The sequence below is a fragment of the Etheostoma cragini genome, chromosome 12 (assembly GCF_013103735.1).
Source record: "Etheostoma cragini isolate CJK2018 chromosome 12, CSU_Ecrag_1.0, whole genome shotgun sequence".
Taxonomy (NCBI): Eukaryota; Metazoa; Chordata; class Actinopteri; order Perciformes; family Percidae; genus Etheostoma; species Etheostoma cragini.
The window spans coordinates 14,693,048-14,712,816 of NC_048418.1; the positions used below are offsets into that span (position 1 = coordinate 14,693,048).

Here is a 19,769-nt window from a genome sequence, read left to right on the forward strand (position 1 = left end):
AGAGAGAGAGAGATACACATATACATACTAAGCAAAAACATATTTCAATAGTAAGCCTATTTTGGGGGGGTTTCTTTGAGGTCATACCCATAATAATGAAGATAAAGACCCTTGGGTGAAAGCATTTTCTCTGAGGTGTAAGAAGAAATGAACCTCTTCTAAAAGTTCTAAAACAAAATACAGGCGTAGCCTTTGCCTTCTGCCCAATACAGCAAAACCAAATAAGTCTTTGCTGCTAGCATTATAGTGTTTAGTGCTTATTAGTCCATTGCAAAACAAGTTTATTAGCAAACGTTAGCATGCTAACACTTTTAGCTGTACTTTGTGTTTAATTAATGTGTTCATTTAGACTAAGATGATGATTAATTAACACAAAAAAAACACACTACACTTGATGCTAGAGTTCATTAAGGACTATAATGGTAAGAAACAGTAGTAATAGTATACATATGGCTTTATAAGAGATTTCAATCGCTGACTGTACATTAATAAACATGTCACAATTTCCTCATAGCTCAAAGTGTCAAAGTGCACGCCTACTGTCTTGATGATGTGGGGGTTTAAAATAACCTTTTTTTTTTCTAACTATGAATGCCCTTAGAAGTACTGTATATCTGTTTTTCTCTTTGGACATTATAAAAAAAAGAAAAAGAGTGAATAATCCAAAGGATTGTTCTTGACCCTCCCATGATTTTCAAACAGCATTTCTTGTTTTCCCTGGTGACTTTTCTGGGGGTATCCGTAGTTTAATGCACCGTTGAAATGCTGCAGCTGGAAAAGTGAACAGGAACATTTTTAACAACCTCACAAAGCCCCTAAAGCCCAAACCCAGAGCTGTCTGTGATCACCTCACGCAAAAGAGGAAGCAGTACTTCAAACCGCAGACTCCAACTGCTGCATGTCAATCTTTCATGTTGGGCAGATGCAATGGTTATTTCAGTTTCATTTCTCTGACCAAGCCTTTCAAGTATTGATTTTAGAAGCATCTCCTAACCACGGTTGATTTGTAATAAACATAATTCAGATTTTGGACTGGGGCGTGTGAGATATAGTTGAGACCTTGAAGGCATCAAGGAGAAATGGGGATGACAGGGCTTGTTTCCAGACGGGGGGAAGAAGAATTTGTCCTGGATGTACTGGACATGTATTTCCTGGAGAAGCAGAAAATATGGAGGAGAAGTCATAGTCAAAAAAGATTAGTTTCATCATAAAGAGGATATACAGCCAGGCTGTGTCTTGGAGTTCAATAATGTCCCATTTGATAATGTATGTGTCTGAAAAAATTGTTCTATTACTTGTCCTTCAGTATGGTATGCAGATATAATCTGTGTGTAGGCCATCAGTCTGTAGAATTAAGGATTGAGCAAGTGAATAAAACATTCACATACACACGTGCACACAATTTAGTAAAAAAAACAGTGTAAGCATGTAAGTCATAAAAGAAGACAACGGGGTAATCTGCACAACAAGCCAACATTCATATTAGATCCAGGCCCTTGGGCGTCATTGTGTGTTATGAGTTCAGCATTAATTGCTGCCTTTGGGAAAGTTTGTTCTTGACGTAATTACTTGTCAGAGGAAACCCTGGAGCTGCGGAGGATCACGTTCTGTGACAAATAATTCAGGTTTTTAACAAGACAAAGCTGATTCCCAACACTATAAAGAACAAATGTGTCCCTGTGTTGCTGGTGCTTATACAATAATTGCAGCTCCAGTACAGGCTACACCATAAAAAGTATATTATTTTTCATTTAATATGAATGTTATTTCATACATGTCTGCCTCTTAGAGCTGCGATGAGAAGTTGTTTTAAATCAAAAACTCTCTGGTTGCTGCTTCTCATTAGTGAGGATTTTCTTTCTTTCATGAGATAGAACATCTTTCTATTTTATGAGAGTCCGTTGGTCAGACAAAACAAGATATCAGAAGATCTCTTTATTCGCGTTTAGCCAATTGTGATGCATTTTTTACTATTTTCTGTTATTTTATAGGCCAAACCAATAATTGATCAATAAAAATTAAAAAAGATAGATGTAGACACGTAATGAACTTAGGTTGCAGCCCTACTGTGTTTTTACATTGCATAATTCAGTACATGCCTTTGTCTAAAACCAACCTAAAATTGAACATAAACAAGTTATAGATTTCAGATTTAAGTGTCACTTTTCACATGTATTGCTCTGCTTGACCGTTTGACATACACCAACACTGTGAAACATGCACTCGTACACATGCACACACACACACACACACACACACACACACACACACACACACACACACACAGGCACACACACACACAGGCACACATGCCCTGTTGGACTTTGAAGCCTTGCGACCGTCATGTCCATCTTTTCAAACACTGTCCAGACAGGAGAAAAAGCCTTGGCCATCAGCTCTCCTCTCTGAACCTGTCCATCACTGTCACTCTGGATCAGTGGTGCAGAACTCATCCTTCTTCTCCCACTGGTCCCCGCTGGACTGGACTTGCTCAGTCTAGAGCCTTATATCGCTTTCAAAAGTCCCAACTGACAGCCTGCTGCTGCAGCTGATTCCAGTTTGTTGGCCCTGCTACGGGCCAATGCCAACAATCTGCGCATTGGCAGTGGGTGGCCGTCTGGTAAAGGAAAAGCTTTGATAGGTACAATGATGAAGTTATTCATATGGGCATCTAAGTAACACGCCAAAAGCAATACCAGCATGTTGGAATGGCAATCCATGACTTTGATGTGAGAATGCTCAAATCCTGCAGTTCACAGGGAGAGTTGGCAATGTGGATAAAACACGCACACGTCTCAACTGCTCAAGCAGACCGGATGTCACACCAGTCCTACGTGTATGCATGAGCTCAGGCCCTTTCTTTCACTCTCTGTACCACATGTGTGAATTCTATCGTAATGGCTGGGGTTTCCAGAGAAGTCTGGATCTTTCAAACAAACCACAACAGGCGGTAAACCCAGCTTCTCAACCTCCCACAGAGACAGGGACAGTCAGCGGAGAAGTGAGAGTGGGGATTGGAATTTAATTACAGCCTTAAAGCCCTCAGAGTCCAATATGAGAGAGAGGGATGAGACATAAATCTACAGGGGTGCCTTTGTTTGTACGGTGGCTACAACAAAAAAATCATTCAAAACCCACTGCGGAGACTCAAATGTCTGCAGAACAGCAGTTCAAAGTTTGACGGATGAACAACTGGGCTTTCAAAGACTAACAGTCACTCGCTCATTCTTCCCAGCTTTCTTTAATTAAAGTGTCCATTCTTGTTCTTTTATGGAAAACCGTGCTTCAATAACAGACTACAAGTAACAAAGACAAATTTAGCTTTGATTACACACCCTGGCCGGGTATGCCAGTGAGTATATTTGACTGTATATTGAAATTATAGTATAAATTCAACCAAATTTCTTTATTGTAATGTTTTTTGTGCCACAGGACGCCGGGGACTTCACTGATTAACTTTTTAGAAGGTTTACTAAACTATCCATATCTTGCAATAAATAACTTTTGGAGCTGAGATTCATGGCTAAAATCAAGCTGTCTTTTTCCACATTGCTGACCATAAACGCAATTCCCCTGTGTCTAAGTAAATGAACATGGATGTACTATTACAAGGAAACCTATGGCCTTATGATTGGATTCAAAGCTGCTTTGGCCAACACATCAAGGACATTTTTTGGGCTGCAGATTGGCCAGACTGGCGGCAGAGCGCAGAATCTGCAGAGCGAGTTAAAAGTCACAGGCCTGCTCCCAATCCATTGTATTTCAGCCAGGGTGGGGCACAGAGGATGAAAACCAGATTGGGTGCTCCACATACTGTTTTTCATACAGCATAAAAAATAAGGCCCAAAGGACGCTTTCTGTCTCCTTTTGATTTTATCTTCACATTTGTAACAGAGATCCAGTGAGGAAGTGTTGCTTTAGTACTTTACTGGACTCTGCTCATTTAGGTGTGACAGGGAACATTGAAGGGTTACATTCACAACAGTGTGGCTTGAAGTGTACTTGGAAAAAGAGAGAAAAATCAGGCCTGTGGCTCTGTGAGAGGCTGACAGGGGGTGGGGCACTCTCTAGTGCAGAAATCCAGATGTAGGTCACTGCCAAAAAATTCCAAAATCCTGATGTTCTGGCCAACAGGGAGGCTGCAAAACCTTCTCCATGTAAATAACGTCAGCAAATCACCCCTTCCAATCCCTTCCATAAAGAATCTGGAGACATTTAAGCTGAGACAGCCATGAGAATACAAACCGCATGTCTTCTTCTATAAGGGTTTCTTAAATCACCTCAGCTCTGCTAAAACAAAATATCAGGGTGCAATTTGACAGGGATACGTCAGGCAACAGAAAGGGGGGGGGGGGGGGGGCATGGCATTCATTGAGCTTACATAGGAAAGAAGTTGGGATATCCAACATGTCAGCCATGATTGTTTTTGGCATCAGTATCGTGCTAATATATCTTTTCAAAGTGACTAGGTTTGCTCAACAAATTGCTGCAAAATATTGCCGTTGTTTTGTTTGCCTGGACAAAAGTCTTTTGGCATCTATTTGAGGGATTGAATAGCGTAATGTGCTAAACTTTCCACTGCTATAACTTGCCCTGTTTCAGGTCTAGGTCTCAATCCTCAGCGTTTGAACTAAGAGGATGAGCCTGGCATGAGAAACTGTCATGCATTTAGTGGGAAAGCTACGTAAAGGCTCTGCAGCCTAAGAAAGCATATGTGATTTTCTTGTGCACAACCAAGCAAAAAAGAGGGATTCTTCTCAAAGGAAGGTGGTCGAGAAACAGCCCGCAAAAAAATCAACACTAGCTAAATAGAGTGTCTCTAGTGGGTGCATGCCGATTCCACGTGTTTTCTATTTATTTGTGCAATCGCAGCCATGCAAGTGTCATTTCAGTTTTAAGGTTCATTCTACCAACTTTATATCCATTTTTCTGACACATGCAATTTCTTTCAACAAATGTGATGACTTTTTTTCTTTTCCCTGGAGCTGGGAGGTGTTACCCACCAGATGTTTCATTCTCAGTCCACTCATGGAGATGTTTAGATTCAGCTTTTATCCTGTTGAAATGTGTGTGATGGTTGTGAGAAAAATGGACATTTTGTAAACTGGGAGAGTGATCCATTAAAATGTCTGCGTCACACAGAGGACTTAATAGTTACTTTGGGCGGCCACCTTGGGCGGCTGCGGCTCAGTGGTAGAGCGGTTGCCTGCCAATTGGAAGGTTGGTGGTAAGATCCCTAGCCCTGCAGTCCCATGTTGAAGTGTCCTTGGGCAAGACACTGAACCCCGAGTTGCCCCCGATGCTGCGCCATCGGAGTGTAAATGTGTGTGAGTGCTTATCTGATGAGCTGGTGGCATCTTGTATGGCAGCGTTGGCCGCTGTGTGTGAATGGTGAATGGTTCCTGTACTAAGTAAAAGCGCTTTGAGTAGTTGTTGAGACTAAAAAAGCGCTATATAAGAACAGACTTTTTATCTTGACATTTTCTCTCCATAAAATCCCAGCAAAATGACATTTGGACTTTATACAACTGATGTACTACTTCAAACTTCAGGGTGGTTTTTACTACCTATCTGCACTAAAGCTTCTCTCCAGCAGAGTAAGGTGGTAATGTCACTTGCCATTGTAGTACATATAGTAATCTGAAAAAAAACTGCATTAACACCTATTTACATTAGCAATTCATTTACTAGTTCAAGTCTTTGGTCTACAAAATGTCAGAAAGTAATAAAAACCCAGAACCCAAGTTGACACATTTAAATATCATGTTTCATCCGCCCAAAAGGTCCAGAGTGGACAAACTGTGAAAAGTATTCATTGTTAACTGTGCATTGAGTCTCAAAAGAGAAAATCCCCCACACTGCTCTAAGCAACTGTACAAGAAATTTAATTAACAAACTTTAAACCATGTCATGTCGTGCTCTGAGGAGTCTTGGGAATTTGTAGATCTATGGTACACTCGAGATACAAGAAGTGCACAACTTTGAAGGACTTGTAAAAACTGCAAGGCTGATTTGTTCATACATCCATCCATTATCCAATTTCTGTATATATTACAAGAATAAAATATTCTTGTAAATTGACTTTAAATTTTGATGTGTTTATGGATTTTTTTTCACTCCCCCTGTCCCACCTCTATAGCCCTTTCTGTGTTCCAGGACCTCCTGATTTACACATGAAGCTCTGAATAGAACATATGAAACGTACCAATCTCACACAGTAATGTAAAAGCAATCCCTCAGTCTAGAATATGTTATAATGTCTGGCAACACCCAGAAATAAGCTCGCAACCACCTTGAGAACCAGGTTGAGAACCACTGATCTAGAGTGTCTGGAAACTGTTTCTAGAAAGATGGAAGATGTTGCTTTTTAATATTTAATTTTTTTTTTTAATGCGGTTAGCACCACAAACAAATCTGCTTTTACTCCATTATATTGATGTGGTGGCAGAAACCTCAAAACCTGGGAAAGTGAAAAAAAAAAAAATACTTACTCCGGGGCTAATTACCACTATAGTTTGGTGAGAAAACACTTTTTTTTTTAACTCTCCCTTTACGTATAGAAATTATACATTATTTGATCAAAAATGAGCAAAAAACAAAGACTTCTGTTATGTTTGCACAACATTACTGCAATGTAAATGCACCATTTTCCCCTGCTTGACGAAAATACCCTGTGAACTCGGCTCTAAACAAAGTGTTAAGACTGGCAGTATACACATGACATGTATGTACTGTGACATGTCAACATGACTGGTTGTATTTATCTCAGCACAGGTTGCGACTGAGCAGCCACGCATAACTGCTGTACCAGTCACTAAGGTTAATTAACTATCTGGAAACTATTTTGGCCCAGCCAAGTTTGTGTCACTTCAGGTATGTCTCCATTTAATGTCTTCCGTTCTAAGTATAGGTGGCTGGCACCGGCTCAGAGTAGTTTTCCGTTATAATGACAGGACAGAGAATGCAATAATATGGGCAAAGGCTCAGAAAGGTTTCACTCACAGGTTCCCCACGTAGTTAAGACAAACATTCATTGATAGACCCTGTTCTCTTTTTGCAATAGTATCCAATCCAACATACTGGTACATTAAACTGCCCTTCATACACACAAAATACCAGGCCAAACCCCTGTAAAAACTGTTAAAGCAAAAAGTGCCATAAGAAAAAGATTGCTGGTGCAATGGCCACTGACCAGCCACCAACTGAATTAACGCATTGATTTTTCCTAGCTCTTATCTTTAGCCCTACTTAAAAAATATCAATTTTTGTGAACTTGCTTAGTTAGTTATCCCACAAAACTAAACAAGTGAATTAAAATGACTTTAGATCCAATCACTGTGGAGAAAAAAAGCCCTATAATCTAATAATCTAATTATTAGATTAATTTGGTATGGTTAGACCATTGAATTACATAGACCACTTATGTATTACATTACCTGAATTCATTATAAATATTAATAGTAGTTGGACAAACCCTCACCTATGGGATAGGCCTTTTAATTCATAAAGACTTATAAAAATAAAGGAAATATTTTTACACAAGCTAGGTAAAATGGACAAGAAAGCTACAGAAACACCTTTTGAGTGTAACCAAATCTTAATTTTTTTAATTATAATGTCGGTTGTGGCAATCAGTTTTAAGTAAAGCCTAAGAATACAAAAAATGTCACAACAACCTTGTTACCGGTTTGTGTGAACGCCTAAAACAGAAGAAGGACCTTTAAACGTGCATTATGTGAGCAGAGATGTTGGAACGAGGGAGCTGCGCAGGAACAGCAGTCCAGAGCAGTTAGGAGTTTGGTGCCTCGTGGAAGGGAGCTACTGCCGTCGGCCGCAACTTCACTGCTTTCTCAAGCACTGCTCTGCCTATGTTAATAACTGCACTACAACTTATCCCATCAGTGGTTTTAAAATCAGTTGGGATATGATCAGGAAAAAGTTGCAATATTTTTTCTCATTTGTAAGGTTGATATCACAAGAATAATTATTGTATCTTGTAGATGGTCACAAAGCAAAAAGCAGACATGTTAAGCTGCTCTTCGGTGTCTATATTCAAGTCTCTGCCTTATTTGTTTGGCGCATTAGCATAATGAAATATTGCACGAAGCACTTGTCATATTGTTACTTTGCCTGTACCTGCAGTGAGTCGTTGTTATGTCTTCTGTTGTGACACAGTTATTGCAGCACAATTCATCAGGGGACATCAAAGCCTCTGGTTTTTTATGTAAAAGGCTCTCGGCAGCTTTGTATCTGTAGCTCAGTCAATTACCACTTCAGGATGGATCTGGGATTTCTGATACACAACCAAATGTACAAACATGTCATATTGTCAAATTTATCTGCAGATACAGTGATGCACTGCACACATGAATTCATCATAAGTACATTAAATGAAAAGAAATGCATTAAAAATGTCTTTGTGAGACAAGCTTGTGATATGTGACTTGCCATCCTATGTGTGTAAGTGTGTGTTTCTGTAGTGAGGTAATTTGATATTGCATAGTGGTGTGAATGCAGGATTTCATTTTCCACCTGGGTATGTAATTATTAATTGACTACATTTGCCTTTCAGACATTTTAAAGTATAACATTACATTAAACATTCAAATGCAATATGCTTTGAATTCGGGGTAATAAGATCTTTTAAAGTGACTTTTTCCACCTACTGCAATCATGCAGTTTACAGTAAAAGTCCCTTTGTTCTGTGTTTTTGACATTCACACTAACATCCAGAAATGAAAGAGACCATAGTGAGATTAAAATCGAAGAAACAGCACATCTTTTCGCTTTCTTCTGGTACATAGGTTGAAATGGGTCATTGCCAACAAGCTCAAATTCAAGACAATCTATGCTTTGTTCACAGTGAATGATTACTGAGTGTGAGGCATTAGTTATGCTAACTGCCGAGCCATAAATAATATTTTAATGTGGTGAGGATGTGTGTGTCTGCTAGCATGACATCTGGGTTTTAATTCTCGGAGAAAAATCCCATATCTGCATGATCCTGCTAACGCAAGCCATCTGAAGAGAATACAGATGAGAGATGGTCAGGCGTGGCAACATACAGTGACCTTGACTGATTCAACATTCCTCTCTGCTCTGTATTCTGAAAACACAGCCTTCAGTGTGCGTCTATAGTGTGAACGTACTGAGCAGCTATATGCTGGGCTGTGAAAAGGGATTTTTGAAATGGAGTATTTTTATCACATTAGATTGGTTCCTACTGCTTTTGAAAAAGGTCTTTTCAGTGATTTCACATGTGTGCACATGACGGGGATTGCTATGCAGATGTGTGTCTGCGGATCAATATGATTTCATTGCACGTGGTCAATGGGATTTATCATCATCACTCATTTTAATGAGGTAGCAAGCTGATAGAACAACAAGCTCACTAAGAGTAATGTTCCACTGGGAGAGTGCAAAGACCGCCACCAGATGGTTCAGTTGGGAATGACTGGAATACCAAACAGGCTTTACAAACAGAATCGTTTTACTTACAAGGTTAGGCAGCAGCATTTCTGCCATGTTTACAGAAATAAACTTGAAACAGACTATTAGAGGGTTTGAGCCAAAAAAAGAAAGCAAAATGGATAATGGAGCACACTCCATTCCATGCCACAGACTCAGGAAAACACATCAAGATTATATACAATATGGCTTTTCATAACTCCTTTACGTGTTCCGCAGTGGACTTATATCTTGAAGAAAATAATGTTATTTAAGGGTCTCTGTTGTAAGCGTTTTAAACGTCTGCATCATAACATTTCACATTGGAGTGCTGAAGATGTTTCTTTTATCATGTAGGCCAGATTGATCCCAAGTTTGATTTCATAGCAAATTGTTGGCTCTTTGAAGCCTTCACTTACCACATGGTGACACTGGAAATGATCTATTTAATACCTGTTATATTGTCAGTAGTCCTTCAGCTGCCTCAAGCCCTCTGTGAGATTGGAGAGGAACAAAGAGAATATGAATTAAGTCTGTAACTGAGATGGCCCCTGGCATAGCGAACACTGAATTCAGCGATGCTTTATGAGCCTTTCATCTGATTCCATTCTGCTAATTCTTAGTCTTAATTACAGTGGTAGCAGACAGACCTGTGCTACAAAAAGATGTGGAACATTGGAAGCCAAGCTATCAGGAGAGTTAAAATGAGCAGAGAATACCACTCACACATTCTATAGATGTATAAAGGGAAAGTTAGAGTCAAACTGAATACTAAAATATCAGAAAGTACTCCTGGAATCGGTAATGTATTGAGCAGTGTGTGTCAAGAGCCTGCGCAGACTCCTCTGCTCTGATTTTAAGTTAACAACCTCATTCCCTGCTGAACACTGGTACAGAGAGCCAAAACTGTCTCTTTTGCAAAAGCAAGTTATTTGAAAACTGTAATAATGTGGATGTTAAATTCCAGACACGGTCACATCTTATTAAAGTAGATACAGTGCATGAACTGCAGGTCTGCAATGCCTAAATATTTAGAGCAGAGGCAGCAGTCGTTTTATTTGCTCACACACAACCGCAGTATGCTGTGCTGATGCCAAAAAGTCTCGAAAAACTAAGGAGTGGGAAAACAGAACAAAATACAAAAAATTATAAACTTAGCTGTCACGAATGTAGACATGATATCGATAAAACTAACAAACAAAATAATACAAGGCCATGCCAAAGAGAATAAATCAGCAACTGGCACTACTGAGAATTAAAAACAGAGTCTCTGAAAACTACACACAACTACTTGACCTAGTGGCTCGGTTTATTATAAGTGTACATTTACTGTATGTCATAGAATTTCTGTTAAAACCACAATGAGTTGTAAGCTAGCTTCTACCCAAGTTGGTAGTGATATTCAAGGACACTAGGACTGCAAAATGTTGCTATGAGTCACCAAGAATAAAAGCTTTTGCAAACAAAGCAATACCGCAGCTAAAAAGAAAAAAAGGGACAAAACAAAACTTTAAACAGATTGATGAAACATTATCAAAATGAGAGTTCCCCCTCAGGGTGCTCATCCCTGTTCTCACAGACATTATAGGGACTCCGACAGCAGCTGTCTGTGGAATTGACAAGCAGTGACAGGTCGGGTGTTTGATCTCAGTCGTAATCATTACGCTGCTTTTAATTGATACAGGTTTGTCCCCTACCGCTGCAGGTTCAGCTGGAACATTTGATCAATGCTCCCTGTGGTAAACCTGTCCCCGGCAGCTGCTTCTGTCTACCTTCAACCCGGTCTCAAAGCATATTGTGAAATGATCACCTTATTTTGAGTGATTCGTCAACAGGGACACGATTTTCACGTTTATTCCGTGGTGGTCACCACGAAATGGGAAGGTGAGCATTTCACGAATTGCCATGAGACTGGGCTGCACCAGCATGCTCTGGGGGACAACAACGGCCGTCGGGACACGATCTGCGGTCCCAGGGGGGACACGACAACGGGAAAATGAAAATGCCAAACGCGGTAGACAGGGACAACAACTGTCGCCGGGACACGATCTGTGGTCTCTGAAATGAAATGAAATGCCGCATGCCGGCGACAACAACGAGATGGACCGCCACACGCGGGACGCGCTTCAACAATGGGACGGTTGTGGTTATGAAATGAACAACGTGGAAAGGAACTGTCACACACAGGAGACGGCGACAACAAGGGGAAGGAAAGGGACTACCATTCCCGGCGTGTTGTTTGACACATCCACCACCTCACTTAACTTCCTTACGCAGATTTTCAAAACTACTCGCTAACAAAATCGTGCTGTTATCATGAAAGATGCTTCCCATTGAAATGCATTAATTTAAAATTCGTGCTCACCACTACAAAAAAAACTAAAAACCGTGTCCCTGTACACGGATCAATAGATTATATAACGTCAGCATTTTACAAACTGCCATGTGCTGCGCTGCTACCTTTCACCTTTGTCCCTAAGTGGAACTCAAACATCAGAAATGCCTGTTTATCATTTTTTTATGCTAACATGTTAGCAACCATTGCCTACTTATCACTTCAACTCAGAGCAACAATGGCATCCAACTGGAGTTCCGAGAGACCTGATGAATGTGAGTTCAGTATTCAATCACCTTTTAGCTCTGCTTTAGTCCATAACGTCCATTTGTATTTTTAGCTTAGGCTACGAGATGCTTGAATTTCTTCTCATTAGGTCTCTGTTATTTAATTCTGTAATCAAGGTAGACAATCTTTTAGTCAAACGTTTTTCCTTTGAACAGCTGCTTATGAGTTTATGCAGAGGGGTTGGTGAGTGAGTCTTAACCACGCAGTACTGCTGCAGACTGAAAAACTAAAACAATGAACTAGAGCTGCAGAGTCGGATCTTATTTCTATAAAATCATTATAAAAAGTTGCAGGTTTAAGGTCATTGTAATTCACTTCACTTGTTAAAGGGGACCTACATGGGCTAGGTTCAATCAATATCTGTGACCATGATTTACTCAGCCTTAAACCAGAAACCAGAGAAGTAAGTCTCTAACTTGTAATGCCATTAAGTATAAAGTCTGGAGCTGCTCCATCAACAATGAAAGAAAGTGTGTATGCCCAAATGTGCTTTACTATGTTGTAGTGTTCTCAGTTCTGACACAGAAAATGTACCCATATACTCAGAACATTCTCCTGGATGTTCTCACTGTCATCGAGAACATCTTTTCCAATTTATTGTCAATGGAGCACTTCAAGACTTTATAGTCGATGACCTCACAAATTTGAGTTTTGGAATTTTGAAAATGGACGTAGTCCCCTCGATGCAGCTAACGTGCTGTAGGGTCCCTGAGCTGCTCCTTCAGCAGCAGACTGATACAGTGTAAGAAGGAGAGGTACCGCAGGCCGTTCATCCCGGCCGCTGTCAGACTCTACACCACCTGCACCACCTAATAATGTTTCTGTCTTCTTTTCACCACTCACCATGGCTCTATGTACATTTTCATTATCTGTATTTATATTTTTCCATTCCGAGTAGTTATGTATACTATGGTTCAACTCAATATCATCCATGGGGACTTACTTGTGCTATATTATTTATTTACATATTATTCTATTCAATTTTATGTCACTTACATTACAGTATTTTTGTACTATGGCCATTGCCATATAACTTCACTTAACAATATCTTTTATATAATGCCACTTTATATTCATTCAGTACTTTTTGCACATTGTCTGTTGTTAGCCTGTTGTTTGTTTGTTTGCTTGCATGTTGGTTTGTTGTTCTTTACTGTAGAAAGCTGCCGTAACAAGGGAATTTCCCCATTGTGGGATAAATAAACTTTATCTTATGTTATCTTAGATCCGAGAAAGTCTTGGATTTCTGTCAGCACTTGACATTTTCAAAAAAAGCCAAGCCTTTCAAGTGCATCATCATGTAACCATTAACATAACATAACCTTGACTAAGTATAAAAATGACTAAATGTCAATTATGATAAATTACCTTTTTAAAGCAAGTCATTGATGTTGATTTTCATACCATAAAGAAATGGACTGAAACCAGTAGCTGTCTGGGAGGTGGAAAAAATGCATCCATCAATCTGAAAACATGTGTGCACAAGTCAAGGGGGTCAAAGGTTGAAAAGTCAAGGAGGCTTGACTTCTGAGATGTATGGGGAGGTGTCATTGGATTTCTACAGCCCGCATTAGAATCTGTGAGAAAGTGGGTCAGAACCTTGACTCCGCCTTGACCGTGCAGTGCGGGAGCCCTGTGGTTACACCCCTTCATGTAAAACTATACTTGAATCATGACGATCGTTTGTCATGACAATCTTATTTAGCCTTAACCCAGCGCCATAAATGATTACGACCAGTGTCATGTCTTATCAGCGCTGGCATTACACAGGCTTTACAGCTCGGTGGCTCAGGTTTAATATTATCATAGGTCATTTACTGTTCTGTTTACATTGCTTTGAAGGATTTATGTCCAGCCTATTCACTGTCCAGTACTCATGCAAAAGGGGCTTATGTCGATCCCAGAAGTGGAAAGATTGGGGATGGAAACAGTTGAGTTGAGGGTAACCCTCTTGCTCAGTTGGGGCGGGGGAGGCAGGCATTTAAAAGAGCTTACTGCTGTAGCTTTCACTCTGGCTTTGATTGTCTTTGCTTTGATCTGGTTTGGGGCGGCCATGTTGTGCAGTGTTATCCTCCCATAATCTCTGCCATCTCTGAAACGCTGCAGTGGAAAAGACACAGAGTGGGTTTCTCTGTCTCTGCAATGCCGTAGACAATATTTTAACTCCTCACAGAAAACATGAATCACCTTATCAATGTATAAATATCTTCTGAGGGAACTCTGGATACATACAAAAAAAAACTGCCTGTTGAGGGGGGAAAAAAACAATTTGAATTGGAATATGCAAGGTGACATGGAGCACTTTCTTGCCACACTTTGCGCTCAGAGACCTTCATGCATGCCCTGTTTTAGTTAATGAATCAGTCTTCCACTTAATCAAATGCAACATTACCTTCCCTTCAGCAACTAAGACAGTGCACTACAGAGAAGCTGTTCTAGAGGGGGGTTTTCTGAGCACTGGCACTAAAGCACAACTTCAAAGAGATGTTGTGCATCTATCCCAAATTAGCTGCCTGTGCAACTGTCTGAACACTTTGAGACCATCCTCTGTTGGTAAGAATACATTATTTTGTGGTTGTAAAATTGCAGGCATTTATGTTGTAGTGCACCACTGAGCCTGCCAAAAGGACAAAAGACTTGGATATTGCCCGCATGAAGCCACAAAGTGGACCTGGTACAGAGAATAGAGACAAGAACTTATGGTTTTCAGATCAACATTCCCAGACAGACTTCATTTGTGTGTGTGTGTGTGTGTGTGTGTGTGTATATATGAGAGATAACTCTTGATGCCCAGAGCTCTCCCTGCTTGGAGCTGCCACAGGAAGAAAAATAGGAAGTGAGGATAAAGCGTATTCTTCATACGTATGGCTCATGTTTCCGCATATTTTCTTTCTGTTTCCAGTTGTGATCATCTTATTAAAGCCGATAAAAGTTACAAAATCAAACTGTAGGCCTTTGCAACAGGTCATTTGAGCCTTTTGTCAGGGTTCCAATGTACATATTCAAAAGAAATATATATATATATATTCACTGGGAGAGCTGTCATGTGTGTTGACACACACTTTGAATACCTTCTGCAATTTGCACATGATTTGTATCACCTGCAGGTCATTAAACAATGTGCATTTGCTTGCAGTATGATCCATAACAAAGACAGGACCTACATCACTCTGAAATATATGATCGGCCTGCAACTGTGGACAATACAACACAGTCCTTGGTACATAATTACATAAACAAATGCATGATTAAAAGTTACACTGAAGCTCTATGCCAGCTGTTTGAGGCAGGCTGATGAACAGCTGTATACATGTGTCTTTGCATACTAAATCAAATGTCCCATTGTGCTCATCTGGAGTGAATTAGGCTGTCAGAGGGAGGGGGACCTAGCAGCTTTGATATTCGCAGGAGGAAATGGGCAATGTCCTGGAACCACATACAACATCCTAATAGGAGCTGGTGACTGATAAGGAGACAACCAGCTCCCATCTGCCTTGCTGCAAACTTTAACCTTTCTTTATTTAGCTCACAAACTTGAAACTGTGCTTATTTTAACACATTTAAGAAATTGTTTGCTCACTTTCTTTAGTAAACATCTGCAAACCAAATCATGCATGAAAAAAACCCTGAACATTTCAGATTTAACAGAATAAGTCAAATAACTCTACTCTCCAGGTAATCCTTAAATGATAGACGTAAGCTTGCCATTCCAATGTCGTTGGTTTGAACCCCAGCAAAAGGAAGGATATTTAGGGATCCAGTGACAACCACAAACTAGAGAGCTGCAAATTTCACACACCTTCTCCCTATAAATTCAGTTGATGTGCTGTGGAGGAAGGCACTCAAGCCCCAACCACTGGAGTGAAGTTGGTCGGTAGCCAACAGAGGACATCTGTAGTTGTAATAGGCTGCTTCTGTTTAAATGTGTAGCAGGGTGTGTGAAACAAAGCAAATCTACATTTCAATTGCCTGGACAAATAAAGGCACAAAATAGTGTTTAAGTTATAATATGTTTTACACTAACCATCTTTGTAAACAAGTGGGCCTAGATGTTTGGTTACAGAAAAACAAAATCATCTTAATAGTTATCGTTTTTGTAGTTAAAACTAGATTGTGTCAGGCTGAAAGACACATCACAGTCTACTTACAGCTCTAAACAGACTGGATCTGAAAACAGGAAAGATATGGCTTTTCATTCATTAATTTAAGAGCATAAATCATTCCTTTTGAAGCATGGCCGAGCCTGTTTGCAAGGAACATAAAAAAGCCAATATGGAGAACAGCTGGTCAGTCAGGATGAACATGTCATACTGTTTGTTTGGGAAGAAACTGGAAAGAAAGGAGAAATGAGGGGATAAAAGAGTGCAAACAGATGAGCATCACATTCAATAACCAACTTCACAAGATAGCACACATTTTCTGTGAGAATCAGCATGAAACACCATGTTTATTGATGAGTGAAAAACTCTGAAAAACAATGGACACACAAAATACTTATTTTTTTTTAACGATTAGACGTACCACAGCTCTAACAGGACACACACATGCTATCACATGTTTGTCGCAAAAATCTTTTTTACAAGAGAAGGCCCTCTTTGTAAATCTAAATCTCTAATTTAAACAGCAGACGACCAGCAGACTTGCATCCGCCAGATGTAATATAATTAGGGATACTGAACAGAGAATGAAATCAGGTCCTCGGGACTGCAGTCAAAGCAAAAAAATACAACATCAGTGCACACAGAAGTGGAACCAGTTTTCGTCACAGGTTATGGAACAGAGATCTGCTGCCCTCTTGTGTAGGAAATAATACATTCAACACAAGAGAGCATCCAGTAACATTAGACAACATTTTTTATTCGGTAGTGGAGAAAGTATTGGGATTCTTAACTTAAAGGTGCAATATGTAATACTGACAGCTAGTGTTTAACATAGTTACTGCAGTACAAATTCAAAATACTGGAGAGAGTCGTCTCCCCCGCCCCTCCTCCTCAGACTGGATAAGAAGTTCACAGAGGTTACCAGGCTAATACCGCAGCATCCACAACAATGTTGCTGGACACTTGTCTCAGATATATTACTTAACAGCAAAGCGGAGTAGCTAACGTTAGATGTCATAAAAGCCCGTGCTCAAGCAGAGCTCTGTACCCAACTAAAAGACACACTTCCTCGGCTTAGAATTACAGTAGGAACCACTAAAAATTCCACAACCTTGACGTCCTTTTCCACTTGACTGAAATACACACTTTATTGACTTAGAATGACGGCAACAATTGGTAAACACATTGCTAACTCACAGTCCTCTCTTCAAGATTTACAGCCCCCTCTCTTGGCTTAAAATAACTCACCATTGTCAGCTTCGGCCGCTGAAAAGGCTATACACGTTGTAAACAGCAGTGGTCCACCTGCTTGGTCCTCCAGTAACGTTAGCAGTTAGCATAGACCGTATATGAATGGCAGTTAGCAGGGATAGCATGGCAGCCTTAGCCAGGACCAGTCAGGATCACTTTACTGGTTGAGTCTCAATTGTTTTTGCGAGTAAGCAAACAACTTAGGTACTATAGCTATATAATTCAATGTTTTTTTGCGAATGTGGAAATTACATAAAATGCCCCTCCCTAGTAGCCGTGATAAATTAACCTGAAGCTAATGCTTACCTGTTCAGGAGGAAATTAGCCAACTTGGTGTCCTTTTTTGCACTAAACTGTCTCAATCTTTAATATACATCTCCAGTGTTTACCCGGGGTTTGTCTGTGGTCACGTAACTGTTAGAAACATGCCAGTTCTTTTTTAGGTTTGTTAGAATCTATCAAACTTTGATGACTTTGTTGAATTTTGGGCCAATTATGAGAGTATACATATGCATGCACAGTGAATCCTAAGGATTAACTTTGTCTTTGGATGGCTACCTTAGTGACCACCTTACCCATAGGCCAATAAGCCTATCATCATTAGGGTTTATATTTGCTATTAAAATGTTGTATTAATGTTAAAAAATTTAAAAAAAACTTTCAAAAATTAACAATAATTTGAGGGCCCCCCTGTAGAAGATCTCTGTTTTAGAGCCCTCAAAACTATAAACTATAAACTCTACCTTGTCACATATTTCAACGGGAGTATGTATAAATAAGCCTGAGGAACAGTGTAATTACTTACCCACAGAAGAGCTCAAGTAAGCAGTAAGTCTGCAATCAAACAGAACACACAAATCATCAGACACCTTATCAAAATATGACAGCTGGCTGTGTGTCAGTGAGGGAGGGAACCTCCCATCCCACACGCTGAAGATAATTAGACACATGATATCTACACAGGGCTAAGCAATGAGCTTTGCCATCCCAACCACCACGCTTAAGCTTATCCCTGGTTATCCAATCATTTTTAAACTTGCTGTAGATCCTAACGACACTGGGCTGATGGGACATCTGACCATCCGGACCTGAAACACTCAGGCAGTACGTAAAACTGCAGTGGTCAGTGGAAGTAGACTATTCAGATTCTTTACCTAAGTAAAAGTAACAATATATCACTGTAATGTCAAAATACTCAATTAAAGGTCCTGCATTCTAAAATGTACTTTGGCCTAAGTAACAGTATTATTATAAACAGTCATCAAAATGTAGGCCTACTTATTTTATCAACAGTAGAAATACTCACTAGGCATGATAACCCCCCTTTCAGAGTGGTACGTTATCATTTATGACTGGATATACATTATTACTTATATGATAACATGTATTTGCAATTTGTCAATTAGTATGTATGTGTGTTTCTTTTGTGATATTTTTGGGGATCAGTTTGTCTTTAAGTATTTATTTTTGTGTTTGGTCTGAACCCCTTTTGTAATCTGTTGAGTGTACTAATTTTATCTGGACCTTGAGTCTGTAAATAAAGAAAAATATATAGTATGTTTAATTTGTGAAGAGAATAAAAAGAATCCTGATTTGAACTATGTGTTGCTAATAGTGAACACATTCTAAGTAACCATTTCTGTTGGGCATGATGTAGCTATTTAACTCTTTTTACTTCTGGATTCTTTATATGTTAACATGATAAGCTGCTTGGTGCCTTCCTGCCATTAGGGAACCTATGTGTGATTGCTGTTCATTGACTATCTGCAGTTCAGCGTTTACCATCATAGTTTCCCTCCAGGCTCGTCACAAAGCTCAAGGATCTGAAATTAAACACCTCACTGTGCATGTGGATCCTTGACTTTCTGACAGACCCCAGGTGGTGAAGGTGGGCTCTGCTATCCTCTTACCAACAGAGCACCCCACGGTTGTACTCTCTGTAAACACAGACAAGGCAAAGGAAATACTGTTTTACCTCAGACGCCTGAGGAAATTACGGGTTTCCCCTCAAAAACAGAGACATTTTTACTCTTGGATCATTGAGATCATCATGACAGGTAACATCACTGCCTGGTACAGCACCAAACAGGACTACAAAGTAGCAGAAGCAGGGAGTGGTTAGTCTGGCTAAATAGATGGTGCCCTACCCTGCCTAAAATTATATTTACACCAGGAGCTGAAAGAAAAGGGCTAGGAGAATCTTTTTCAATCTTAACTACCCAGGTAACAGCCTTTTCTCCCTGTTGAGGTCAGGAAGAAGGTACTGGACGCACCTGGCCAGCACTTAGAGGCTCAAGACGAGCTTCTACCCTTTTCAGAAAAGGCTTCATAGGCTAACTGCTGCCTCC

The 19,769-nt window shown here is 39.9% G+C and overlaps 2 long non-coding RNA genes across 3 annotated transcripts in view; both read right to left on the reverse strand.

Annotated features, from left to right (window-relative positions):
• The window catches only part of LOC117954416, a 305,368-nt gene that overhangs the window by 110,459 nt on the left and 175,140 nt on the right, over nucleotides 1-19,769 (reverse strand). The window lies entirely within an intron of this gene.
• LOC117954414 lies at nucleotides 384-18,799 on the reverse strand. 2 transcript variants are annotated; one of them, XR_004658816.1, is made up of 8 exons: nucleotides 18,227-18,799; nucleotides 15,868-16,380; nucleotides 14,258-14,315; nucleotides 14,066-14,170; nucleotides 13,439-13,505; nucleotides 9,901-9,940; nucleotides 8,137-8,293; nucleotides 384-1,151 (listed from the first exon to the last, which is right to left on the reverse strand). It is a non-coding gene; the product is annotated as an uncharacterized LOC117954414 (long non-coding RNA). The 2 variants fall into 2 exon arrangements; XR_004658815.1 differs by lacking the exon at nucleotides 18,227-18,799 and having other exon boundaries at nucleotides 15,868-16,919.